The following is a 22,704-nucleotide window of genomic DNA, read 5'->3' as shown; positions in this document are numbered from 1 at the left end:
TGAGCCCTTCTTTTCTGAAGTTTAGTCAAACCTGAGATTCACATGCTTCTGCATTTCCTGGGTTTGACCAACAGAGGAAACAGAAACGCTGAAATACTAGAAGAGGTTCTTCTGAAAATATTTTCCCTCAGCCAACCAGGAAGTTCTGGAAATCTTGCAAAAAAAGCCTAATCCTATAGACTAGGTAATCCAAAAAATGTTTGCACAAGTTAGTCCAGTATTTCAGGTATTTATAGTCTTATCTGATGAGGATCATACATATACAGAGAGCACTCTATTCATGGAAGATATTCTGCATATGCAATTGTGGTTGCCTTTGAAGAACTTAATTCCCCAATGGGAAATATGCAGTAACCTGAGCTACTGCTGAGTGCCAAATGCCAAGAGGGTATAAGAGGAGGTGGGGGGTGGGGGTGGGGTGAGCTGCCACGCTGAATAGGAAGGCACAGGGAAGTGAGATGTAACTGCAGCTAAGGGGACCCTCTGCTTGCTATAGAATGTCAGGGGGAGCAAGATACGGGCATGGCATGCGTGGGGGGATGGATGGATGGATGGATGGATGCTATATAGGCACTCAGTAAGAGAAACAGGTGAGTAGGAACTAGAGAAGCAGCAGCCCAAAGACTGAGATTGTGTGGTGAGCACAGCATAACCAAGTATATGTATGAGTTAACAAGTCTGTACATGTTGTTTAGGAGAAAGCAGAAGAGATAGGTGGCTGAGAAAAGGGGAGATACAGAGGAAAGAGGATTAGACCAAGAGATTTAACACCAATGACAGTGTTACAATGTTCTCAGGGTATGTCACTCTACAAAGCTATGTCATGAGGTGGGCAATAGTCAGGTAATAAGTCTACAGTGAATGAACTGTCAAAAGTAAATGTGATTTACTCTGAAGTGCGATAGACACAAACAAGTCAGAAGGGAGTTACCCATCCTATAGAAAGAAAGCACCTGGGGAGGATAGGGGGGGAACAAAAAGAAAGACACAAATTTACTTCCAATATTCCATTTCCAGTTGCTGCTTCTCAAGCACATTTGGCTCCTCTCCTTCCTGGAAGTGGCTCTTAAGAGTTATCCAAGGAGAGAGAAACAGCTAAAGAGATGTCTATGACAGAAAGGCTAGTGCATGGATTAGTGGAGTTACCTAGTACATGAAGACTCACACTAATTTACCACATGGCACATAAACTGCTCAGGTATTTTGTGATTTACACTTTGAACTTCATCATGCCTTGACTGCTGATGGTATGAGCCTGAGCCTAAAGAAAAACAGGGAATGGTTCAGGTGTGGTTATGACTTTAAAGGTGGGTTTAGTTAATGTGATTGATGAAGCAAATGTTTTCTGTGTTGTGAAACACCAGGGTATATTTTAGACAATGTTTTATGGGACAGTATAAGGAATTTGTTTCTGAAATAGCATGCAGGCTGCTGCTGCTTTTGTTTTTTTTTTGCTGTGACACTACTAAACTGGGAAACTGAAAGCACTGTGAAACCCAGAGCATTTCATGTCATTCACCAGATATCTTTAAGACTTCTTAGCATGTGCTTGAACAAAAATGTACTTTGTCAGCAATAAGTGTCATGGATTTTGCAAGAAATTAATTATAGGATGAATGTATATAAGCACACTGTACTGTCGTCCACTACCTCATAAAACGACTAGGAAGCAGGGAAAGGAAGAATTGTTGTGTTTAAATAGCAGTAAGAGAATTTGAAAGTTCTGTGGGCTGCCCAAACAGGAGTAGTAAATAGAACTAGGAGCAGAAACTCATCAAACTCCTTACAAATAGTCAGCTTCCCCTGCCATTGCTCTGGGAACCACATCCTTGGCTCTCTCAGCCCTGATTAAGAGGCAGAGACCTTTCTCTCTAGAATTACAGGCTACCTGAGACCATTTCTCTTTAGACCCACTTTCTTCTCTGCTGCATTCGAGCTGCCTTTCATTTCCAGGAGGTCTTTGCAGGTATCTTGAGTCAGATTATCACACAATTTATCATTATTAGTTCCTCATCAGGTGTTATGTTCCCTGATATCTATGTATATACATAACACCTGATGAGGAACTAATAATGATAAACTGTGTGATAATCTGACTCAAGATACCTGCAAAGACCTCCTGGAAATGAAAGGCAACACAGCCCAGACAGCAACCACGTGCTGGGCTGCAGCAAGAGCAGTGTGGGCAGCAGGGCAAGGGAGGGGATTCTGCCCCTTGGCTCTGCTCTCCTGAGGCCCCACCTGGAGTCCTGTGTGCAGTTCTGGAGCCCCCAACACAAGAAGAACATGGAACTGTTGGAGCCAATCCAGAAGAGGCTATGAAGATGCTCAGAGGGCTGCAGCAGCTCTGCTATGAGGACAGGCTACAAGACTTGGGGCTCTTCAGCCTGGAGAAGAGAAGGCTTGGAGGAGACCTTGGAGTGGCCTTCCAGTATCTGAAGGGGGCTAGAGGAGGGCTGGGGAGGGACTATTGACAAGGTCTTGTAATGACAGGATGAGGAGGAATGGGTTTAAACTGGCAGAGGGGAAATTTAAACTAGATGTTAGGAAAAAGTTGTTTGCGGTGAGGGTGGTGAAACACTGGCACAGGTTGCCCAGGGAGGCTGTGGATGCTCCCTTTCTGGAGGTGTTCAAGGCCAGGCTGGATGAGGCCTTGAGCAACCTTTTCTAGTGGGAGGTGTCCCTGCATATAGGGGAGGGGGGGGGTTGGAATTGGATGATGTATGAGGTCACTTCCAAGCTAAAGCATTCTATGATTCCACAATTCTATATCAGTCCTTCATTATCCCTGTGGGTATTTGCCATCAGCACAGCTGTACACTCTTTATGAACAGCATTGTATGACCAAGTCATTCCTTAGTTGGAGCATGACAGAGTGTTTGAATCCTGATAAGTTATCTCAGAATGATAAATGGTTAGATCTGGATACTTTCCTCCCCACAACCCACTCCATTGCTTGTGCTAGCTACTTCCAAACTACTTGAAGCAGTGGGACAACCACAGAACATGCCCCTTGCCAAAGTAGCATGCTCAAAGCATCCATCAACAATTGCCTTCAGAGGTACTCCTGTTAAACAGTATGGTTGTACACAATGAAGATCTCTGAATACAGGTAGATGTGAATTACCTGTGCAGCTGCTTTGAACAGTAAAGTGAGTAAGAGTTTCTCTCCAGTGCTTGTTAAATTTCATGTCAGCTCAAAAGCTTTCTTTAAAGAGCTGTACTCTCTCCAAAGGAAATGTTGGAAAAATTACTAGTTATGCTATTAGTAATTAAATTAAACACTACACACAAATGAGAGTAGTAACTGCAATTCCTGTAATAATAAGTTCACAGGTCTTTAATAGGTGTATTTTCAAAAATACAAACAAAAAAAAACCCCATTACTGTTTCTTGTTCAAACTAAAGATTTTCAACAAGGAAGTAGTTATTTAAGGCAAAATACTTCGGGAGAGCTTTTGCAAGGGATGACAAATGTAGGAAGCTATTAAGGGTATGACAAATTGTAAGCCATATTTATGTTTTTACTACCTAGCACTGTGGTATTACAAAGTTCTTTCAAATTTACAAAATATTATCTAAAGTTAGAGAGTCTACAGATATTCTGAGCATGTAAAATGGAGAGAGATATAAAAGGAAACCAGAACTATTGGGAGTAAGTAGGAAAGCAATTAGCCATCTATCAACATGTAAATAGACTATCCCTATGTATCAACTAACTGTGCCACAAACCATTATTTGCTTTTATGCTCCAAGTAGAAGTGTGTAATGACACCAACAGCATTTCAGGCACTCATTACATGCACAGAGGTAACACAGTAACACCAAAAAGAGAGGAGGAAATGATAGTGGGCAGTCAACAGAGTACAGTGTAGGCAATGTGAAAAAAATTAAGGTGGAGGATTAAGAAGGGATTTATTGGACTCTGACAGCAAGGATTGGAATGACTGGAATTTGATACAGGGGAGGAGGACTTTGGTGAAGAGATTTAAAATAAAGACTCCAACCTGTGAGAAAGATTTCCCCTGCGAGAACTGTTGTGTGATGCAGCAGTGATTTGTGCCACAGGCCTCAATACCATGGGTGCAAAAGAAGAGATGGGGAGAAGGCTTAACATAAGCAAGTTTCAGTTGGTTATACCCAAGCATGGGTTTATATACTTTCTATCAGAAGGCTACATAACAGGGTTACAAATCATGTTAGACTCTGATTGGCTACATACATTTGCGTTAGGACTACGTTAGGATTACAGAGTAATTGCTAGGATGCATTAGCTACGTATTTCTTATCTTCTAACAAGGCACAATAACTTTTCTTTAGCAAAGCTACATTACCTTAGTCCTTCAGAGGATTTATCAACTTAATCCTAAGGAGACAATTATGGCATCTAGGTAAGAAATCTGGCACCAAATTGTACCAGGCTGTGAAGGCCATAAAACAATTAGTTTAGACTTGAGGCCACTTCTTTTACAAACCACATTTCTTTTAGAGGCACTTTGATCCTACACTTTCACCCAGCCTGCTTTCAAGCCCATGGCTTGTGCTTCAGTGTATCAAATTCAGACATTTCTACAAAATCACTATATATAACATTACTACACCAAACAGATTTGGATGTCATGGAGACCAAAGAAGGTTGTGGCAGATGGTAAAGAAAGTGACCATTTAGACCTTTTGATGTGAGGTTTGATCAGAAAGAGATTTTAGATATGGTCTGGAGGTGACCGTGGCAGAATTGTAACGCAGCTTGGATCCATGACTGGAGAGGAAGACTGGCATGATCCTCAAATTTTAAGTCTTGGTGTCAATGAAAATGGTGGAACAAAGAATGTGGAAGAGTTAAAAAATGTTTAAGCAAAGATGAGAGGCTTGGTGTTTGTTGAAGGCCAGCTAAGACAGGGGATTGTATGGATAGACATCAGAGAGGATGGCACCTAGTAGCAAGAAGGTTTTCAGCTAATGCCAATTGAATTGTGTTTAACTACTCAGGTGGCTGTGGGGAAAAGATCTTGCTGAACATAAGGAAAGAAGCAGTGAATTATAATGCTACAGAAGCAGGAGTCATGACTTTGTGGTGGGGAAAATGTCTGAAGCTCTCCAAGGATACACGGAGGGCAGTGATGAGAAAAGTTCAGCAATGAGCTTACTGATGATTTCAGCTACCAGTTTCATTCTATACCAGAATAAATCCCTGGCATGGGGAAGATCTAGCATCTTTTCCAAATCAGCAGAATTCTCCTGATTCAACAGATAACACCAGTGATTTACATAGGGGGATATATGCCACTCTTCACTGTTGACTCACCTAAGGCTTCCTGACAACATTTTTACCACAAATCAATGTACTCCCAGTAGAAGTTTCATGAAACAAGTTTTTCCTGATGAAGAAGAAAAAATAAACAGACAAAACCAAAACCAAACAACAAAACAAAAAACCCAAACCAAACAAAAATAAAATGAAAAACCACTACCCAGCCAGTGTTAGAAGCAGAGAAAACCTGCTCTAGACACACATGCTAAATGCAAAAGCTAGGATGCTCCTAGAAACTCACATCTCCTAAAAATACATTGAGTTACAAGGCACAACATTTGGAATCTGCAGAGTCATCATTCTCAATTCACATATTCAGGAGGGAAACACTATGGCACTAGCTGTCAGATGCAACTGAGAAGCACTGTGGTTTTAATGCCAGTGCCTGCCACTCAAGGCATTAATAGAGTACATGGAGAGGAATAGCATATCCAGCTGAAACTGCAGGCAGGACTACCACCAAAACTGTAACAAGATGATTGGTGAATGCAAATGAGTCCTCACAATTGAGAAAGTGATAGAACAACTTCTTTGAATGGTATAAAAATCTCCCATAGGCTTTTAGGCCAATGGATAAGACCACATTGTTAACTTTAAAACACAAATTATTGTATCATTACCCTCCTCTTTAAACCTGTACTTAATTATATTCACTCATTAATATTAATTATATTCACTTTCAAAGCTGAAAGTGAAGTGTAAGATTGACAAGCTAGAAGATTTTAAAACTGCAGATATCCAAATCAAACTTGCTGATAATCGGATTTAATCTGCAGGAGGTCTTGTATCTAGGAAAACTCTCATTAACTTCCCAGATAGTTAAATAAAGACTGGAGAAGTAGACCTTCCATATTAATTATTCAAAGCTTATGGTTCTATACCAGACAATCAGCTATTTGAGAGTGTGCATGGATGTGAAAATGTACAGGTAGGCAGAAAGAAAGAATTGCACTTCTTTTTTTTTACTAACTACGGCAGTTTCTGTGACTGGTTGACTTTTTATTGTGCTCCTCCAATACCAGTTGTTAGCTGTCTTTGACAGTGGGCTGAAATGCCCCAACATGGCATATATGCTGGGAACGGGTGGCATTGAGCAGAACAGTTTCACCATGCAATGACACACTTGAGCTTTGACAGAATGCTAGCCTAGTGTCAATCATCCTGTCTTTGCCAATGAAATGCACATCCTTCTGGAGGCGCCTGCAGTCGACACTAGCACCCCAAACATATCAAAAGGTTAATGCCATGACATTTCAAAGATGACACATTGTCAAGGGCCCAGCAAAAATAGCAGAACTAGGTTGTGTTCAGGAAAAACTAGTGTGTTCTACAGGGCACATGCACAGTGATGACCTTCCTGGAGGGGATGGGTTTGGTGCAAATGCCCTTGAAGGACCTCGTTCAGGAAAATCAAGAGTCAAGACTGGACAACAGCATAAAAAGATCTGGCCAGGACATTGAGGTTCTTTTCCCATCTCTAAAGAACAAATGTCTTTTTGCAAGAGCTCTGGGTACCAGCTGCTAGAGAAAAGAGCAAAAGAGATAGAGAAAAGCCTTTGGACTCTGCAAAGCCCTCTCTTTATTTACAGGGATTTACAAGCCATCTTATGACTGTAAAATGTATGATAACTTAGTTCTCTTCTTAGATAAAAATATGTGGCTCCCCCAACCATTTGGAATAATTCAGGTAAGGAGAAATCTGCATCTTTAGAAAGTTGTATTCCTGTACATCCTCAGCACAAATAGGTGCTAGCTGCAGATTTTGGCATTTCCATTGCTCCCTCCCTATCTCATAAACTTTCTATTTGTTTTCATTCTGTCTCTGGCTTGCTCACTTTTCATATGTCTTATGCAGAAGCCCCCCTCTCCTGACACCTTCTTCTTGTCTCACTTTAGTGAAATATAACACAAATATTCATATTTGATCCATTACTGTGAAGAGCAAGGGTGTTGGAAATCAGGTGCAATTGTTTTCTTTGTCCCTGGCTGTCAACAAAAAGCTAGCTGGAGCAGAGACTTTTTTTTATCATGGCACTTCCCATTGACTAGAATTAAGTTCTGATCACTTATTCCAGTTTCAGATCAAGCTTTATGACCTATTTACTTACTTGTTATTTATGGCTGTTTACATTTTGGAACTTGAATGCTGTTCGGAGACATGGTGAAGTGCATAACCAGTCACTGGGCTTGATGACAGAAGATGAAAACTACTTTTGGGAGTGAACTAGAAAACCAAAAGAAAACAAATAATTTTTTAAAAGAGGGCAAGGTCATCAGTGCTGCAAGGCAGTTCTTATAGAATCACACAGAGTCACAGAAACATTTAGGTTGGAAAAGACCATCGGGATCACCAAGTCCAACCTATAACCCTACTCTACAAGATTCACCCTAAACCATATCCCCAAGCATCACATCCAAATGACCCTTAAACACGTCCAGGGTTGGTGACTCAACCACCTCCTATTTCTCATTTCTTAAAACAATGACAAGGACTTGAACAGCTACTGTGTCTGGGTCTGAGTTTCTTTCCACTGACATCAGTAGCAAAACTTTCATCGACCTCAATAAAATTAAGACTAGAGTCTATATAAACTCCTAACATGGTCTCCTGTGAAACTAAGTGCCACAAACTGGCCTTGCATTATGTGCTGATCACCAACTACTTCTTTATCCCATAAACATACTTTTAGGAATGAAAATTGCTTTAAGAATAAGTGATAAGCACAAGCCAAATGTTCAGCCACAAAAATTACCCCCAAAATCTCAGAGCAAGAAATCAGAGGGTAGTAACTTACCCTAAAAACTGTCAACATTCTCCATTGCTGAAGGAGAGAAGTAGTCATTCCCTAGTACAGAATTTCTTCCTCTGGTCTTGCATGATTCTCATTCTAGGAGGTGCTTTGACCATTGAGGGTGACTGTCTCACTTATTTGAATACAGAGGCATCCTGGGCAATCCACAGACCTGACACAGAATATTTAGGCAATAACACTTTGCCGAACTGAACCTTATCTTGAGCAGAAAATTCGTTACTCTGAATTTTCACCTCACATATTCACCTCTTTCCTTGTCTTAATTACTGTCCTATGATCTCATTTTCTCTTTCTCATAAACAACTTCCCTCCCTTCCTACACTTTTGCCTTCTCCCTCTGTGGGACAACCTCAGCAGCAGAGATCTCCAATATTTACCAGCAAATTATCTGTTGGTTTAACTGCTTCGTTAGGCATGAAAAGCTGGGAGTTACATCCATGCAGCACATATCTATAGCTGGGTGTTGTGTAATCTTAACAGAGGGTTTTCTCAGAGTGGGATACGTTCCTTGAAAACTGCAGGAGACATAACCATGAGCAGGGTCCTACTGTTAAGACTAATGAGGAAAATCTTCTTTCCTGCTCTTGCCCCAGGACCTAGAATCGTAGAATCAGTCAGGGTTGGAAGGGACCATGAGGATCATCTAGTTCCAACCCCCCCCCTGCCATTGGCAGGGGGCTGCATGGCATTGGCAGGTAGCAGTCTCATGCACATCCATTTCTTTGATGGAAATACTGACAAGGAGCTGTAGAGGTTGGTTGCAGCTGAGTAGCACTTTCAAGGACAATATTACTTTTAGAAAAAGTAGATGTCTACCTCAGATAAAGCAAGCAGTTTCATCTAAAATAAACTTAGCTGCCAGATCTAGTGGTATGCTTGGACCTATTTAGATTGAAGGCTTTGAAAACAATACTCTAGTCTAAAGCATTAACTGATTGCTCTCTTCTGCATGACTGCTTATAGACTGAGAGATCTACACAATTTTGTTATAGTTCAACAGGAGAAGGTTTCCAGAAGACTCATAATCTTTATAGTCAATCAGATAAACTTCTACATAGTTTCAGATTGAAAGCTTCACACTAGCAGTAAATTTGTCTTTGAATCACTGAATCTTCTAAAACTCAGTCTGAGACAATTGGGGTGTAAAACTTTCTTCTTTTATATTCATTTCTGTCTACTCCAAAGTAGTCATGAGAGTTTGGTAAAGAAAACAGTGTCTAGCTTTGTGCTTGTGTGTGAAAAGTTCTGCAGCTTGACATTTATTTCTTGGAGGGAAATTCTTCTGACTGCTGGACAGTTCTTCAGGGCAAACACAGGACTTGAGTCCTAAACTTCATACACTTAGCTTGCTGAATATACAGGTCACTGATGCTCTTGCTTCAGCATTTCACTGTCATGAGAAAAGTGGCAGAGTTTAAGGTCCAAGTCATTTGCTCTGTTAACAGTATTCCCACTGGTTCACCCAGCTTGTGCAATGCATTCAGATTTGGAAGCAAGAATTCAGGGAAGACATGCTCAGACAGCACAAACCCATTCTGGAAGAGAAAAAAAAAAAAACCCTTGTTGAACTATTCAATCAAATAGTGATTCTTTGAGAAAGCCAAAAGCAACAAAATAAATATGACAAGGTGTAAAGAGAAGTTTATTGCTGTGGAATCAGAAATAGCCAAAATTATCATGTAATTATAGTTTCAGGTTCATTTTAACAGGGCTCCTTCTGTGTTTACAATGGTCTGTTCTCAGACATGCTTCATAAGTCTACATGTCTTCTGCACTCACCTTGCAAGCGCTAAAACTATCTCCTTATGAAGGAGTCACTGATGTTTGTGCTATGTAGAATTGTTTTTCCTGGGGCTGCTTATTAAGCAGAGATATCTTTTTAATTATGAGCTGTAAAAACTGTTACTGAAGAAACAGACACCTTATGAAGGAAGATATATCTTGGAGCTGTGTGAGCTTCCCTTTAAGGGCCATGAAGTAGTTGTACACTGCCTGAGAAGACTCTTTGAAGCTTACTAGGCCCTGAATTACTTGAAAGATTAGCTTGGCAACAGCTAAAAAATTGAATACTTAGGTATGTTCAGTCTTCCAGATGATAGTCTATAGACAGACCCTTTAGTGTGCCTTGTTTATGCCACGTTTTGGTCTGAAGCATATAAGGAATCTTTTCAGCTTAGTGGTGAATTTTAACTTTAAGCCCCAGTGCAAGGAAGAGAATGCAGCCGCCTTTATTAGTACAAAGTGTGTAGCTGGACAAATGTAATGGCATAAAATAGCATGCTGCTCACTTGCTTTTGAAAGGAAACTTGAAAGAGTCTGTATACAGTGTGAATATTACATCGTACAAGCCTTTCCTTTGAAGAGATGAAAAAAGTACCGTTGTGCTTAGTATTTTCATCTGTCTATTAACCGTTCCAAATATAGTCCTTTTTAAATATCTGGGATTACAAGCTTTTTACACAAGGAGTTCCTTTCAAAATTGCTCAGGCTCATAAAAGGTTGCCTAATTCTGCAGACTACAAGTCAGTTAATTCATAACACGCCTTTGCTTTAGTGTTAATGAATATTATTTCTCTACGGTCACCATAACAATTATTTTCCATGCATGCAAAGCAAAGGTATGCGCATTGCAGGCGCTCGCTTGGAGTGATACAGCATGCTAAATGCGCTACAAGGTCAAACCCAGCACAAACTTCATTTCTCCTTTTCATTAATATTTTTAGAAGGAGTCTTCAAACTTGTAGGTGGTGACTCAATGGGATTTGATATGAAGATGTGACACCTCATCTTAAATTCCTTAGCCACATTTCTTAAGTTGACAGGAATGTCAGGAAGTGTGCCTGATAAGGCTTGCTGTCCTCTCTGAGCTGACTAATCATACATGAAGTCTTGGCGAGAGATAACCAGGTTACAGTAGAGCCAAAATGACATCACATCAACTCAATTTCATATCCTGTAGACACCAATGCCTATCACCACTCCAGGTTGCTAACATCCTTGACACACAAATGGTATTTTCAGTCTCCAATGTCCCCCTTTTACCCTGTGTCTGTCACTCTGGGGTAAATCAGGAACAAATTTGTCACTAAATGTAGAGAACCATTAACTCGTGGGCACTTTGTCATCTCAAGCATAATTTTCTGTACACAGCTTGCCCATCCCTGAACTCTAGCTATTTGCATAGCAGTTTGCTATATGAATTTATGACGGAGGATAGTGCTGAACTTGTTAAAATTCCATGCAAATCTCAGCATGGAAAATGGACCGGTGCTTTAAATCTTGGAGAGTTGTTCACATCAATAATGAATTTCAAATAATTTATTCACTTCAAGTGTAAGTGGTTGGCATACAGTCCTTACAGCTGGTTTGTTGAGATAATTGATTTCCATATAGTTTAAAGATGGGGAGAAGGAACATATGACAACTACAGCGGGTTTCGAGGCAATTGTGAATGCCATATCACTTTAATTATAGCTCCATCTTTAGCTGACATGGGCTCTGTCCTATTGAAATTAAAATATCCCAGTGACTTGAAATGTAACAGTGATGAATTTTTTATGTCCTTCTACCTACCTTGTACGCTAGCTTAGGGGCACTGTTGCAAGTACACTTCTAGCTTTTTTCAGCAGATAGTTAACATGACATGCAAGACTGGTCTGTATGACACAGATAACTCAAGGGAATAACAACAAAGTAAATGAGATGCATTAGTATCTGGATGTGAACTGGGGGATATAAGTTCCCAGAACTTCTTGTTTAATTTATAGAATTGATTTTTTTTTTTCCACCTGTGCATTAGATTTCAAAATTATAATCATATTCAGGAAATGAGATGTTCCCACTTCAGGTACTATTTTCAATATGGAAAAGGTAACCATTAACCAGACATATTACTCAGCAGTGCCTATTATATGTAAACAAGATGATAAAAGAACCTTTACTTTAAAATTATACTGACCATGAAGACTGTGAGAAAACTGAAAGACTGCTTGGTTTGGGTTTGGTTTTTGCTCTTTTTGTTTTGGTTTGGTTTTTTATTGACCAACTGCATGCACAAAGCATAGGGAAACAATAAAAAATCAGATTTAGCTAACACCAGAGTGCATGAAATACCCCCACTCTATAACATCTAAGCTGTCTACCCTTGCATGTAAACATGCAAGACAGTCTGCACTTTCAGATTTTCAGATCTAGGTCATACAGAATAAGCAGAGAACCAGGACTACTAAAAAGCCTAAGCTTAATTTTTTTTCCTTCCACTAAAAATTATATCACGTTAATTGTAAGTAGAAGTTTTATTTCATTATCACTCTATTCTTACTCCATTCCTAAGTTTCACATTGTAGAAAAGGAAGTAATAGACAGGTTCTCTAGTAAACTTTCATGTAGCTAGGGGCAGGAATGGACACTAGAATGGGCTGCCCGGGGAGGTGGTGGAGTCGCCGTCCCTGGGGCAGTTCAAGGCAAGGTTGGACGTGGCACTTGGTGCCATGGTCTAGCCTTGAGCTCTGTGGTAAAGGGTTGGACTTGATGATCTGTGAGGTCTCTTCCAACCCTGATGATACTGTGATGATTGCCCATTTTGTTGTTTCTGCTTCACATGATGTAACTTTCCTGATTCCAAAGAGTCCCACACTAAATTTGCAGTATTACAGTAATTCCTGTGGAAAGAGGACACAGTTTTGCTTCAGGTTAAAAGAAACTTTCTGAGAATGCTTAAGAGATCCTTCCAGTATCTGAGCTGGAATAAATGAGACTCTAAAACAAACTGTGAATTGTAATGATGAAATAAGGGCTTCAGCGACCCACTTTGACACAGACAGCACAACTTTTTTTGCCATTACCTACATTTCCTTATAACCATGTGCAAAGCTTTCTTTTGACAGTGCTCAAGAGCAGAAGATTTTTCAGCTTTGTGACTCCTATCTGCAAAGATTTGTTAGGTAGTTAACTGTTGATGATCTGTGCCACTTTGGAACAAAAATACTTGGTAAAAAATATTTATTAGACTCCACAATGGCAAACATTTCACAAGAGAGAGGCAAGGGAAGAACAGGGTAAAGGTCTGATTTTAGCAATGGATATAGCTGTTTGGAGCTGATGGAACCACTGACAACACCATTAAAAAAAAATCTTATATTCCTAAGATTCACTGATAGTCACCACAGGAATGCTTTGGAATGCATAATCGTATCATGACTTGCTCCCTGCTTGTGGCTTGCGCTTGTGCTTTCAACACTGTCTCCCATGACATCCTAGTGAACAAGCTCAGGAAGCGTGGGATGGAAGAGCAGAGAGTGAGGTGGATTAGGAACTGGTTACAAGATAGAATACAAAGAGTGGTGGTCAATGGTGCCAGGTCCAGCTGGAGAGCTGTAACTAGTGGAGTCCCCAAGGGATCAGTACTGAGTCTGGAGCTGTTCAGTACCTTCATCAGTGACACCGATAAGGGGACAGACAGACAGAAAGGGTCTGCTCAGCAAGTTTGCTGATGACATCAAACTCAAACTATGAGGCTTGGCTGATACAGCTGCAGACTGTGTGGCCATCCAGCAAAACTTGGACAGACTGAGAGCTGGGCACAGAGGAACCAAATGAGGCTCAACAAGGACAAGTGCAGAGTCCTGCACCTGGGAAGGAACAATAAACTGCACCAGTATAGGTTGGGAGGTGATCAGCTGGAGAGCAGCCCTGTGGAGAGGGACCTAGGAGTCCTGGTGAATAACAATTTATCCATGGTACAGCAATGTGCCCTTGTGGCCAGGAAGGCCAATGGGATCCTGGGGTGCATTAAGAAGACTGTGTCCAGTAGATCAAGACACGTTCTCCTCCCCCTCTACTCTGCCCTGGTGAGACCTCATCTTGAGTACTGCCTTCAGTTTTGGGCTTCCCAGTGTAAGAAGGACAGGGAACTGCTCAAGAGAGTCCAACTACAAGGCAGATTAGGGGACTGGAATGCTGCCTGATGAGGAGAGGCTGAGACACCTGGGGCTTTTTAGTCTAGAGAAGAGAAGACTGAGAGGGGATTTAATCAATGCTTATAAATATCTGAGGGACAGGGGTCAGGAAGGTGATGACAGGCTCTGCTCACTTGCTCCCTGTGGTAGGACAAGGAGCAGTGGATGTGAGCTGCAGCACAGGAAGTTCCACCTCAACCCTTCTCTGGAGACTTTTAAGGCCTGTCTGGATATGTTCCTCTGTGACCTGAGCTAGACTGTATGGTCCTGCTCTGGCAGGATGGTCGGGCTCGATGATCTCTTTCGGTCCCTTTCAACCCCTAACATCCTGTGATCTTGTGCGCATTGTGAACACATATTCATAATCTGGGGCTACAGCATAGAAAGAATCTTGTATTGAAAAGCCCCGTTGTAGAGGCACACCAAAATTGTCTTAGCTGTCTTGGTGGACAGCACCAAGGGGAATTGGAATGACTATCAAGATCTCTAGGTAATTGAAACACCTTATTGTCATACAGGTGCATTAACACTACAAAGAGGGGAGATGACTAAAGCACATAAAACAGGGGCTTTGTGCAGAAGGAACACTCCCTAGCATTTGTTTCTGAAATCCAAAGGCAAACACAGATTGCACAAGGAATTATGGTGGTTGATTTTGTTCGCAAGTGGCTTCTGAAAGAGTGAAAGTCAGTTGGAAACTGTAACAGAGAAATCGCCATGCAGAGTACCACCTAGACCTCCTACCTGGGAACAAAGCCACAAGAATACTCTTTCACTGTTAAAAATAGTCACAGGTCTTGTTGATATGCCTGATACGGCTCCTTGTGGGCAAGCAGGAATTCTGCCAATGGAGATAAGGTAGCCAAACATAAAATGTGCTATAAATTAAGGAAATAGTCTGCAAAAGCACTGTGCAATGGGATCTAACCTTCCGTAACTCCAAATCTAGTCAGGTGACCAAGGCAGGCTGATAAATAGATACCAACAATTTTTTTGTGTGTCACACTTTTATTGAATATTCCAGATTGCATCATTGCCTCCCACACTAGTAAATTAACTGGAATACTAAATGGATACCTGTAGAGTGATACTTTTCTTTCTACTCTTTGACAGTAATTGGTAACACCCTGCTTCCTCCTCTCAGCCTACACAGTGAGAGGAGGAAAGAGCTGGAAGATAGAATCTCTCAATCCCCAGTGATGGATGCTTACATAATTATCTTTTGACTTCAAATATGATGTGATCTGTCTAAGCAGTTAGTACCTTTAGTGGCTTTTGTGATGGATGTTTGTTATGTCTCATAGTCTTTACTTTTCATCTTCAGCCACTGAACAGCCATGCTCACTTTCAAATCAAAAAACTAAAAATCCCAGATATTTTGTTGTGAGATATTTTGTTGTAAGATTTTTTTTTCAAATATATTGCAACAGCATTTCCTGTGTGCCATTTTTGTGTAAATGTTGCTCCTATATCTGAGAAGAAATAGACTATTACCTGGGTGTGACAGTTTGGGTGTTACCCACCCCCCCACTCTTATGAAATCACTCAGACAAGACTCAGCCATCTGGAAATTAAGAAACGAAGCTTCATATTTAGAGCTTAGCACAATATACAAGCAGATATTTACAGCATATACTCTATATACAAGTTAAAGGTAATACAGAAATACAACAGCCCTCCCAGAAACCAGAGTCCTTAGCAGGGACTCCTAACCAACCTTCCACCTCCTTTCATCTATGTTTTCACCCCTGAGTCAAACGGTTGAACTGGTACTGGATTCTTCTCCACATGAATGCAAACTGAGGCCTGCGCTCCTTTGCTATGGGAATAGAGAAGAAAGCATTAGCAATGTCTATGGTTCCATACCATTTGGCCTCCTTCAATTCCAGCTCATGCTGGAGTTCCAGCATGTCCGGCACAGCTGCGCTCATGGGTGGAGTCACCTCGTTGAGGGCACAAAAATCAACTGTCAGTCGCCAGTCTCCATTAGACTTGCACACAGGCCAGATGGGACTGTTGAAAGGTGAATGAGCTTTCTCGATGACAGCCTGACTCTCCAGTTGACAAATCAGCTGATGAATGGGCAACAAAGAGTCACAGTTCATTCTGTACTGCCTGTGGTGCACAGTTTGAGTAGCGATTGACACTTTCAGATCCTCTATGTCATGATGTCCCACAACTGCAGATTCATCTGAAAGTTCAAGTCTAATGGACAGTTTCAATTTACCATCCTCAGTCTCTACAGATGCTATTCCAAAAGCCCATTTGTGACCCTTAGGATCTTTGAAACAATTTTGTCTGAAAAAGTCAATTCCCAGAATGCAAGGCACATCAGGACCAATTACAATAGTGTTTCTTCCATCTTTTACCAGTTAAACTTATTTCAGCCTGCAACTTAGTTAGCTCTTGAGATCCATCAGGGGTTCCAGAAATAGTGATAGACTCTGTCCCTCTGCAATCGGATAGCAATAAAGTACACTGAGCACCTGTGCCAACTAAAGCCCTGTATTGCCCAACTTTTGAACTGCCAGGCCACCTCATGAATACATTCCAACAGATTTGGTTTTCTCCACTATCCCTTTCCTCCTCAGAGCTATCCTCCTTCTTGTCAGCCAATCTCACAATGCTCCTCTCATCACTGTATTGCAATTTGAATATATTGGCTAAGTCTCTAAAGGCTAGACTTCTCCTCTTCTTCCGCTTGTGTACCAGAGGTCCCCTCTCCTACATGCTCTCTTGAATCATTCTCTGTCAAATGTTTCATCTTGGCTTCTGCTTTGTCTGGGGCCAGAAAGGCTTTGGAAGTGCCTTCTAGCAAGTCTGAATCCCTGAGAGTCTGACCTGATGCCTATGGGTTTGAATCTGGTTTAGGGTCAGAGGCTGCTGCCTCAGGATTTGAACTGGGTGAAGAGACAGCAGAGACTTGAACAGCTGGACCTGCTCTTTGGCTGCCTTCCATGCTGTTGTCAACAACTGAGACTTTGGCAGCTGTCCCAGATCCTGTGGGAGGAGGTGCAGCAGTGGACATGGCAGCCCCCTCTCGCTCTCCCCCCAAACAGACATTGTTTACAGTTTCTGGAGGCCTTATCTCTAATTCTGTTTGTGAGGAAACTTGTCTATTTTTCCTTAAAGGAGCCACATTCCAATATCTCATGCACAATGCCAGCATTAGTGCTAAAGCCAGAATTATTAGGGCTATGATCACACATGATAAATATACCACTGTGTTTTGTGTGTAACACCCACCATAGGCATCAGGTAACTCAGTTTTAGGCAGAATTACTTCATCAGATCAAAGATTTTTAATAAACTCCAGCAGTTGTAACATTTCCTGGCTTAGTAAAAGCAGAGTTGGTACCAGTTTCAGTAATATTAAAGCCTGCCCAGCCAAGAAATACTCCCCCCCCCCCCAAAAAAAAAAACACAACCATTCCTTTAATCTTCCTCCAGAGTAAATCAATCAGAAGGGAACCTGGCTTGGTGACAATAAACCAATGTAGCCACCATAAAAATAACAGATAAAAAATACTGCAAATTAACCAGATAAGCTTCATCTTAATTTCCAGACTTAATTAGCAATCAATCAAATTGAGTTAGCCCCACATTGGGCATCAAAATAAAGATGTGACAGTTTGGGTGTTACCTGACCCCCCCCCCCCCCCCCCCCCATTTTTATGAAATCACACAGACTAGACTCAGCCAGATGGAAATTAGGAAATGAAGCTTTGTGTTTACAGCTTAGCAGAATATACAAGCAGATATTTACAGGATATACAGCTATAGACAGAAATGGACAAGTTAAAGCTAATACAGAAACACAACAGCTCTCCCAGAAACCAGAGTCCCCAGGAGGGGCTCCCCACTCAACCACACATCCACCTCCTTTCCAGCCCTCTACCTTATCCCAGACTTTGCTTTACATTCAATGTGAGTTTGGAGGATCAGCCAGGGGTGTTAGAAAGCGGGATCAGTTACACAGAAAGCAGGCCAGGGAGAAAAGTACAGACACCAGCTGCAACAAAGAGCCACTGCAACTGTGTTATCTCTGTTTTGTGTTCTTGTTTTTATACATCTCAGTAAGCCTATGAGTGAAGTAGACATCACCACTGTTTCCTTTTCACAGTCTATAATCTAATTTCTTTTACTAGAATATTTCAGCTAGCCTCAAATTAGCACACTGGGTATTTTAAATCCTATACAGAACACAAGGAATCACACATCAATTTCCCATTGCTACTAAGATCTGACAAGTGAGCCACTGCCAGGATTTGGTCCCACTTGAAGTTAGTGGAAAAACTTTCATTCACTGGTATGATTCAGGCTCCAATCTTCCAGCTCTTATTCATGGTGAAGTTGTACTAAGAAAACTATCAGTTACATTTGTTTCTTTCATTGCTGAAGGCTACCCTGGTGCCATGTGCCTTGAGGAGAGGCTACAATAGCAGCAGAGATGCTGGTGACAGTCAAGGCAATGCTTGTAGAGCTGGGTTGAAAGGCATGGATGTTGACAAGAGAACGACCTTTTAGGCACTGAAATCTCACCCTGGATTTCCCTTCATTTTGGCTGAGGCTTTTTTTTTACCAGTTTTTAACTCAGCAGTTGGTTCAGACCCATCATCCTATCCGGGTGACATGTTACTGCTACAGCCTTTCATCCAAATATTTCTGTGCACAGATGGATGTCATCTGATCTTACTACTAAATCTTACTATTTCCTTTCCATTTCTGGCCAAATAGTGATGTTTAGCTATCCTGACTTGCTGAGACAGTAGGCATGTTTGAATCAGTGTGTCGCACAAAGGATGTTTTGACAAATCTGCACATATTAAAATTTATTAGCAGTCTCCATTGCTGATGGCATATATTGAGAGTGACAGTGGGAGGGAAAAAAAAAGGCAAAAGGGAAACTCTCCTCAGTGACAAGAGGGAAAGAGAAGCTGTGGTCGTGTGCTGGTTTGAGGCTAATTGGAATATTTTAACAAGAGAAATTAGTTTATTGGCTGTGAAAAGATAACAGAGTGGTGTCTAAATTACCCATTCGTTCTGCTGGGACATATAAAGGCAAGGACATAAACATAGATAAGTCAGTCTCTGCCTGGCTTTTGCTATATTAACTCTTCTGCCTGACCCTGCACATTTTCCCAGCTAATCGTTTTGCTTCTAAACCCCCTTGCTGACTTTTCCAGCTCACCTTCAAGTAAGAGAGACTCTGAGATAAGGAAGGGGGTGGAAAGAAGATGGAAGGGTGGTTGGGAGACTATCTCAGCACTCTGACTGCTGGGAGGGGTCTTGTATTTCTGTATTACTTTTAACTTGTATGTTACTGTAGGCAGCTGTAAATATCTGTAATATATTGTATATATATGTTTGTAGAGGCCTGGAGCACAAGTCCTATGAGGAAAGGCTGAGGGAGCTGGGGGTGTGCAGCCTGGAGAAGAGGAGGCTCAGGGCAGACCTCATTGCTGTCTACAACTACCTGAAGGGAGGCTGTAGCCAGGTGGGGATTGGTCTTTTCTCCCAGGCAACCAGCAATAGAATGGGGGGACACAGTCTCGAGCTATGCCAGGGGAGGTACAGGCTGGGTGTTAGGAGGAAGTTCTTCACAGAGAGAGTGATTGGCATTGGAATGGGCTGCCCAGGGAGGTGGTGGAGTTGCCATCCCTGGAGGTGTTGGAGAAAAGCCTGGCTGAGGCACTTAGTGCCATAGTCTAGTTGAGTGGCTAGGGCTGGGTGCTAGGTTGGCCTGGATGATCTTGGAGGTCTCTTCCAACCTGGTTGATTCTATGATTCTATGACTATAAAGCTTCATTCTTTAATGCCCAGCCAGCTCAGTTTAGTGTCGGTGAATCACTGAGGCGGTAGGGGTGGGTGATGCCCAGAACCGCTTACTGCTAGACATCTTGAGATGAGCATCTTCTCCAGATGTTTATCTATGTCACCAGGTGCTTCCAACACTTTCCCTACAACAACTACATAGTTTTGGTCAGAATTTGCTCAAACTCTTTACTGTTTGTTCCCATTTACAGCGTAAGCTTTGAGCAAGGGCAGGTGCTGTATGGCAGGTCTCAGGGAGCCTTCATGCCAGCACACAACCTGCACAGTGTCAAGACGGTCATTTGTTCCTTTCAGTGCCATGCAGCAGAAGATCTGAAATGCTCTGTGTGTTCACAGGATCACAGGATGTCAGGGGTTGGAAGGGACTGTACTAGTTTGAAGCTAGCTAGAATGTTTTGGTGAGAAGAACTAGATTACAGGCTGTGAAAGAGAAACAAGGGTGATGTCTACTTCACTCATAGGCTTGCTGAGATGTATAAGAACAAGAACCCAAACATAGATAACACAGCTGCTCTCTGGACTTTGGGGTGAATTTCTCTCTCTGTCTAACCTAACCTCCCATCTGTGTGACTAATGCACCTGCTTCCCAGACACAGGACTCTACACTTGTCCTTGTTAACCTCATTAGGTTCCTCTTTCCCACCTCTCAGTCTGTCCAAGTTTTGCTGGATGGCCACACAGCGTATCAGCCAAGCCTCCCAGTTTGGTGTCATCAGGAAACTTGCTGAGCAGACTCTGTCTGTATGTCTGTCTGTCTCCCCATCAGTATCACTGATGAAGATACTGAACAGCGCCAGACCCAGCACTGATCTCTTGGGGACTCCACTAGTTACAGCTCTCCAGCTGGACCTGGCACCATTGATCACCACTCTTTGAACTCTATTCAAAGTGTTGCTTCCCTGATGTAGAGAGTTCTGTTCACCAAAAAGTAGATGGCATTTGAAAGTAGGAAGAAACCATTGCTTGTGACCATTTGCGCAGCCATATGTTCTTATTATAAATGACAGTAAATTTATCAGCAGATGCATTAGTACTCCTGAAGTGCTTGATTAGCTAGTGCAAAAGATGCATTAATAAATCCTACACAGCATGTTGCCTGATGTTTCAAATTACAGCACATAAATGGAGAATCATGTTTCACATTAAACCTTTGCCTTCTTTTGCCCACCTGTTGTGCAGGAATTCCCCAAATCTTCTCTGCACCAAGGGTTAACACATGATGTGGAGCATCTGCAGACTAGGGGATGCACACTTAAGTGGTTTGTATTACAGAAACTCCTGGAAACAGAACAAACAATCATGAATAAGGGCATTTCACTTATGCAGACATTGAAATAACCATTTCACAATCTGTGGTGCTGGACAGGATAACATAAGAAAGCAGACACTTGACATATTATCCCTGCATTTCCTCTTTTCATGTGAAATTCTGCTTATATAGGCAACCACATAGACGAACAATGCCATCATATTTCTTGCCTCCTTCTGAATGCATCCAACGTAACCATGTCAATTTAAAAGAATGGCTTTTACCCACCCATTTAATTTGATATAAAATAAAAGATAAAGGGGGAAAAAAATAACATAGATGTTTTCACTTTTGCTCCTAAATCTCCTTTGTTTCTGGAATTGCATGTTAGTGATCGTGCATAATCTTCTGCCCAGACTATGCTTCTGCTTCATGCCATCTGCAGAAGTGGACTGAAGCAACCTGCTTGCCCCTGGTGACTCTGAGTCCCAAGTCTCTGACAGAAAGCTTGATCCACATTGTGATCTTTGTCCAAAACACTTCTTACTGACTGAATTTTTGCTTTGGATTATTAAATTTGTCTCTGCTGTCTCCTGTTTAAATAAACAAAAGAGGGAAGAACAAACAAACATGCAGAAGTGTTTGGTATCTATGCGTGAGCAGGAGGCCTTGATTTATTTGTTCTCTTGTTTGCATAGCTTTAAGTATGGTTATATATCTAGATTATTTATTACTCACAGACCCCTGTAAACATTGGCCACACACACTATTGGTAAATGTGCAGTTTTGCATCTGCAGTGATGGATTCTGACCACCCTTTCAGAAACATTTCATAGTCACTCCATGGTGGAAACAGCATCTTGCTGATTAAAGAACACATTTAAGATCTTGACTCCATACTCAGTCAATTCTTTACATCAGTTGACTTCAGAGTAATAATTAGCAATTTTAATCTCCACATAAGCTTACAGGTTGTAACAATGGGTTTTATGAAGAATTAGCTATTTTGAGCTGAACCTGTACACTCATACTAGGGGTACAAACACCAAAAAATGACTTATACACAGAAATAAAATACCTGCTTCTTTATGTCTTCTTTTTACTTGTGGTCATCATAAAATATCAACATCTTGCTATAGTTTTCAATCAATATCAAATGCACTTTGTTGATAAATCAGGATTTTGGTTTTCTGCACTGGATTATAATGAATAAACAGCAACAGCTAAGTACAGAAATATTAATTTTCTCCTTTATCATTCAGTTACAACTTATTCCAAATCATTTATTAACTGTGGAATAATACTGGAATTAAAATGAGTCACCTTGTCAATACTGCACGCATTGAAAATGGTAACAACCTTCACTTACAGAGAACTGTGAAATGTTTCTTGGTTTTTAAACACAGAGTCCTCCAGGGAGTGCTACAAATCCACACAAAATCACTGCATCCTCAATGTTGCATTTGGAGCATTGATTTAGACAATAGATGTGTAAAAACTCCTGTAGGCAGACAGCTCTCTAGTGACTGTACATCTGCA

At 41.3% G+C, this 22,704-nt stretch overlaps 1 long non-coding RNA gene across 1 annotated transcript; it reads right to left on the bottom strand.

Moving 5' to 3' along the window:
- Window positions 1–9,131: 9,131 nt before the first annotated feature.
- Window positions 9,132–21,752, bottom strand: LOC135183296 (uncharacterized). Its single transcript, XR_010305492.1, has 2 exons — window positions 21,085–21,752; window positions 9,132–9,659 (listed from the first exon to the last, which is right to left on the bottom strand). It is a non-coding gene; the product is annotated as an uncharacterized LOC135183296 (long non-coding RNA).
- Window positions 21,753–22,704: the final 952 nt, after the last annotated feature.

The sequence above is a fragment of the Pogoniulus pusillus genome, chromosome 18 (genome assembly GCF_015220805.1).
Source record: "Pogoniulus pusillus isolate bPogPus1 chromosome 18, bPogPus1.pri, whole genome shotgun sequence".
Lineage (NCBI taxonomy): Eukaryota > Metazoa > Chordata > Aves > Piciformes > Lybiidae > Pogoniulus > Pogoniulus pusillus.
This window is presented reverse-complemented; position numbering and strand designations above follow the sequence as displayed.